The sequence below is a fragment of the Ischnura elegans genome, chromosome 9, assembly GCF_921293095.1.
Source record: "Ischnura elegans chromosome 9, ioIscEleg1.1, whole genome shotgun sequence".
In the NCBI taxonomy this organism is placed as follows: Eukaryota; Metazoa; Arthropoda; class Insecta; order Odonata; family Coenagrionidae; genus Ischnura; species Ischnura elegans.
In genome coordinates this window covers 100,859,174-100,864,932 of record NC_060254.1, presented here as the reverse complement: position 1 = coordinate 100,864,932, position 5,759 = coordinate 100,859,174, and the positions used below count along the sequence as shown (strand labels likewise).

The following is a 5,759-nucleotide window of genomic DNA, read 5'->3' as shown; positions in this document are numbered from 1 at the left end:
GACCAGGGAAAGCGTGGAATGTGATAAACTGTGTAAATGTTCAAGGGACCGGCTTTTGTGTGAATTGAGATACCAAGAGCTTCGAATACTTCCAATGAAGGGGAGTTTAGGAGGGAGTGGGAGAGGTTGTTGCGGACTATTACCACAGACGAACTGAAGCGCCTGTTTTCCGTCTCTCACGGATTTTTCTTCGGTGACTGGAATGCCAAATTTTTAAAAAATTTGGCATTCCAGTCCAAAATTGATAAAAACGGTAAAATTTTATATTCCTGTCTCAAAAATAGAAATTTCTTCCCGCTTTCCCCGCTACAGCCTACTCATTATGCCCCTCGATCTTGTGATGTAATTGACTTTGGAATTTCTTACAACCTCCCCATTAAATTCATTCCCTCAGTAATCTATTCATTTACGTCTGACCATCTTCCTTTAAAATTTTCAATTCCCCATTCCAGCAAAACCATAATGCCCCCAGAATTTACAGTTACCGACTGGGATAAATTTGTTATGTTACTCAACAACTCCCTATCTTCTCTCCCGCCAATCGCAAATCCCACTCCCGAATCAATTAATCAACAAGCCGATGCCATTACTGCCGAACTGCAAAATGCGAAAACCCGCGCTTCACGCACTTTTACCCCACGCATTCAAAGGACTGATCATTTTTCTCAATCCTTAATTTCACTAATTAAACGCCGCAATGCTGCCCGCAGGGAATGGCAACGCTTTCGTGTCCCTGCAGATAAAAAGCAATATAATAAGCTCGCTAACGCCGTCAAAAAAGAAATTCGCCAATTCAGCACCAACCAGTGGGAAAAACATATTGCCAACCTAACTTTAGATAATCACACAGAATCGCAAGACTTCCGCTCCAAACCCATCTGGCGTACCATCAGAGCTTTAAATAGAACAGAAAAAATCCATTTCATCCCATCACAGTTAATAATGTACTTATTTTTGATCCTTCTCAAAAAGCGGAGATCCAAGCTGATCACCTTCAAAAAACGATGTCCCTCGATTCTTCCGTTTCTCCGATCGAACCCAAAGTCTCATCTTTTCTTAAAAATCTTCCCTCTTCTTCATCATATACTGAAATTACTGAACCTTCTGAAGTCCGACTCTTACTAAATTCTCTGTCAATCAAAAAAGCCCCCGGACTTGACAAAATTACAAACTCTTAACTAAAATTCGCCAGCCGTTCTCAAAATTTTCTCTTACTAATCACTGACCTCTTCAATCACTGCTATTCCCTCCCATTTATTCCTGCTGCCTGGAAGCAAGCCAAGGTTATTCTCCTCCCTAAACCAGGTAAAGACCCCAAAATCCCAGGTAACTGTCGCCCAATCTCTCTTCTCTCCTACTTATCAAAAATTCTGGAAATTATTATCCTTCGCCGTCTCGAAGCTTTTGCTTCAAAACAATGCATCATCAGACCAGATCAGCTTGGCTTTCCCCGCAAAATGTCTGCTCCACATCAAATTCTCCGCCTTGTGGAGAAAATTAGCCATGGTTTCAACCGCTCTCTCACAACAGATGCAGTATTTTTAGACGTTGCCAGAGCATTTGATAGAGTATGGCATCACGGCTTACTTTACAAACTCCAACTCCTGCAATTCCCTCCTTCCGACATTATATTTATCAAGGAATATCTCAACCACCGACAATTCTGCGTCGCCGAAGGGAAAACATTATCCTCCTTAAGACAAATGGAAGCAGGCGTTCCACAGGGCTCAATATTAAGCCCTCTTCTATTCATAATATACGTAAATGATATGCCGTCTACAAAACACACAACATTACACATGTATGCAGACGACACTGCAATTGCAGCTACATCACGTAAGGGAGACACAAACATAAATAAACTAAACACTCATTTAAATCTGATTCACCACTGGACACAAACATGGAAAATTAACATCAACGCTTCCAAAAGTACACACATACAATTTTCAAGAAGACAAAAATTCAAACCACAAACATTCACACACATAAACAAATCACGAATACCAAGAGCAACCTCGCATAAATTTCTCGGCGTGATCCTAGACAACAAGTTAACCTTCACCCCGCACTTGCATTATTGCTTACAAAAAGCAACTCTTGCAAGACAGGCAATATATTCTCTATGTTCCACCTCATCGCCGTTACCACATAAATCAAGGGCCAGATTATATGTATCTATTGTGCGTCCCACCCTCCTATACGGATGCGAAATTTTCGCTAGAAATAAAACCATCCGTAAAAAACTGGAATTTTTTCAAAACAAATCACTTCGTCTTCTCCTGAATATTTCAAGACGTACTAACATGAATGACGTTCACTGTGCTTTGCGTATTCCCCCTATCAACGATTTTATAAATTATTTGGTAAAAAAATTTAAATCCAGGCTCGGGGAAACTAATAATACACTGCTTACAGACATCTGGAACTACGATCCAAACGTTCCCACCACATACATACTGCCTTTACAAATTACTCTTCTATGAGTCTATCCTATGTCTTTCTTTCTTCTAGATTTAAAGTATTGGTTATTACTGCAATAAATTTGTGTCAAATGTTACGTTACTGGACTGCAAAAAAAAAGAAAATATATTAACTAATAACTATTCCATCAAAAGAGACAAAACCAGGAAAAAAAAAGATAATAAGTCAAAAAGAAAAGAACATAAAAAAAATAATAATGAAATGTTTGAAAATATTAAAAATAGATAATAAAAAAAACAAAACAAAGTCCAAATAAAAAAATAATTATTGTCATAAATAAATGTGCTCTTAATCTATGTAAAAAAATTCTGTTATTTAATTAAGCCATCTGTTTAGTATGTAAGCTTCTGTTAACGCAAACACTCACGAACTCAAACAACACAAACAAATGCGCAAAAGAAATATTCTACTGTAATCTGGCTGGTTGTGGTGAACATGGTTTACCGGTACGGCTATGAACGCGCCTAGCGGCGCGCAAAATAATGTGTGTCCAGGGAAAGCAGTGCGGAGGAGGGAGCCTTGGGGAAAGGAAGCCGATTTGACACCCTCGTCGGCCTTCCTTCCTGGTGAACGGAACCCTAGGGCAAGAGCCGATTTGACACCCTCGTCTGTCCTCTTCCCTTCTTAACGGAACCGTACGGAAGTAGCCGACTTGACACCCTCGTCGGCCTTCCTTCCTTGTGAACGGAACCCTAGGGCTAGAGCCGATTTGACACCCTCGTCGGTCCTCTTCCCCTTTTAACGGATTTCGTCCCCTACCTCAGCCGGAAGCCGCCCGCGGAGTCAGAGGATCGGAGCTGAGACGGAGCACTTGGCCGGTGACCCATGACACCGCCATCCCGCCTGCGGCTCGTGGACCCGCCGCCAACGCCGGAACCCCCGCCAGAGCTGTCGTGGATCCCCGGCGATCCCCAGAGAGGCCGTTCCGGACCGATCCAGCTCAAACCCCGCGGAAGCAGTAGCCGCGCCGCGGACCTCGCCACCCACCTTTGCACTCAATCTTGTAGGGGAAAGTAACCAATAAACGCACCCCCCGGGTGTTTTAAACTTACCTCAACAAGTCTTTCCTTCCACCATGATAACCCGATCCCGTGGGCCGGGGTGGGTCTCCCTACCACCTCCGGATGTCGCTGAACCCGCGACAATTGGCGCCCAACTTACGGGGACATCGACCGGCAGCATGGATAGCAGCCGGGACCCACAGCATCCTCCGACTGACAACGCCTGGCAAACCAACGCCTCCACCATGGATGTACAACCCATCGATGGAGCACCCGCTACACCTACCATAGCTCTTCCGAGAGAGCTTCAACAAAACTCGGTGGCGCCCAACCCATCTCGCACCCGCACAAGGGATCAATGCGAGGCTTCATCATGCACCAGAGTAGGGGAGCACCTGATTTCCTGTGCCAGCTTCCGACGATGGTTTCACCACCTCTGCCTTGGCTGGAGGGACGAAGCCAGGGACATTGAAGGGTTGCAGTTTATATGCGGAAGATGCAGTCAACGCCAACCGCAGAACAGCACACCTCGGGCTGTGCCGCAGCCAGCCTACCGTCCCCCGTACCCGGAGTTCTTCGGAGGAGAAGCAGAAGATCCGGAGACGTTCCTGCGAGGCATGGAGACAATGTTCCACGAGGACCAGATACCTACATCATGGTGGGTCAGCAGAGCGGAGCAACAACTCCAAGAGGAAGGAAGAAGGTGGTGGACACCGTACCGGGAATTCGCTTTCACATGGCACGAATTCAAGCAAAGGCTGAAGGGAAGATTTGACACAGCAGCACGGAGGGCCCAGATACAGGCGAAATTATTTGGAAGCATGCAGACACCGAAGGATAGCGCAGAGATGTTCATCCTTCGAAAGATCCAGTTGTTTCGGAGGCTGTTCCCAGATGGAGATAAGGAAACTTTCCTACCCACCTTGACGGAACAACTCCTACCAAGGATCAAGCAGATGTTCCGAGCCTGCCCACCGCAGAGCACTGAAGAGCTCATACGGCTAGCCAGCGCCATTGAAGCCGACCAGGCCGAAGATGTCACCCACACACAACCTTCTAGACCACCAAAATGCAAGCACTGTCCAGGATACCACCTGCCCCGAGACTGTCCCAGCAAACCAGGTGGAAATTCAGAAAATCTCTTCCGGCCCACGCACCCGTCTATAGGGGCCACACAACCTGATGGAGCAGCTATAAACACCCCCAGAATCCAGGTGGAACTTGCCGGCGAAGTACTCCACGCCCTCATCGATTCAGGAGCCGGAGTGAACCTAATAGCTGAACGTTGCCTGCCAGTGGCCTTTCAGAAACTAGTCCAAGGAGAACCCACCACTCTACGAACGGTAAAGGGAGATAAGTTCCAAACAACGGGGAACATGCAGACCATAGTCACCGTCCAAAAATTGCATCTACCAGTAACGTTGCACATCACACGGGACATGGAGGAGGATCTCATCCTGGGACACCCCTGGCTTCGAAGCGCCGACGCTGTCATAGACTACTCACAAGGGACAATCTCCTTCGGCACTACGGGCCGAGTCACTGCAGCCTGGACGCAACTATCAAAAGACATCCTGACTCCGGATATGGACAGGATGGTCCCATCATCTATCCGTGTCGTGACACAGCACGCGGATTTATACGAAAGAGTCCAGCAAGCGCAACAAGATGATCCAGAGGTCGCAGACATCAGGGAGAAGCTACTGAATGCCCAGCAGACACCCTCAAGGACAAAAACACAGAAACGATTCCTTAAGAAATATAAGGACGACATCGATCACCTGTGGTCCCGGCCCGGCCAAAAAGGACCTTGGAGGCTATGGGTCCCACTCGCTTTACGGAAAGAAGTTCTCCAACGCTACCACGACACGCCATTGGAAGGACACCCTGGGATCAAGACGACCTACACGGCCCTAACTCAAGGATATCATTGGCGAGCAGCACTCTCCGACGTCCGTAAACACGTACAGGACTGCATGAAGAGTGGCTGCAACAAGGGGGGAAAGCGAGGGAAGACAAGCTCAAAGCACGCCCACAAACCGCAGAAGGCATTGGAGGACGTCGCTGAAGACCTCATGGATCTTTACCCACGCATCGCAGAAGGAAAAGGCAGCCCATTAGTGACTACAGGCCCCTTTCAACATGGACGGAAGCATTCCCCATGGGCGACGCCAAAAGGTCCATGCAGAAGACCTCCTAGCTGCATCCCCACGAGCCCCAGAGATCCCACCACAACCACCCAGGAACAAACCTCCCCCCGGCAGCGATGCCAAG

The 5,759-nt window shown here is 47.2% G+C and overlaps 1 long non-coding RNA gene across 1 annotated transcript; it reads left to right on the top strand.

The window, feature by feature from the left end:
- The first annotated feature begins 2,800 nt into the window (after positions 1-2,800).
- LOC124165276 lies at positions 2,801-3,534 on the top strand. Its single transcript, XR_006866185.1, has 2 exons — positions 2,801-3,050; positions 3,249-3,534. It is a non-coding gene; the product is annotated as an uncharacterized LOC124165276 (long non-coding RNA).
- The last annotated feature ends 2,225 nt before the right edge of the window (positions 3,535-5,759 follow it).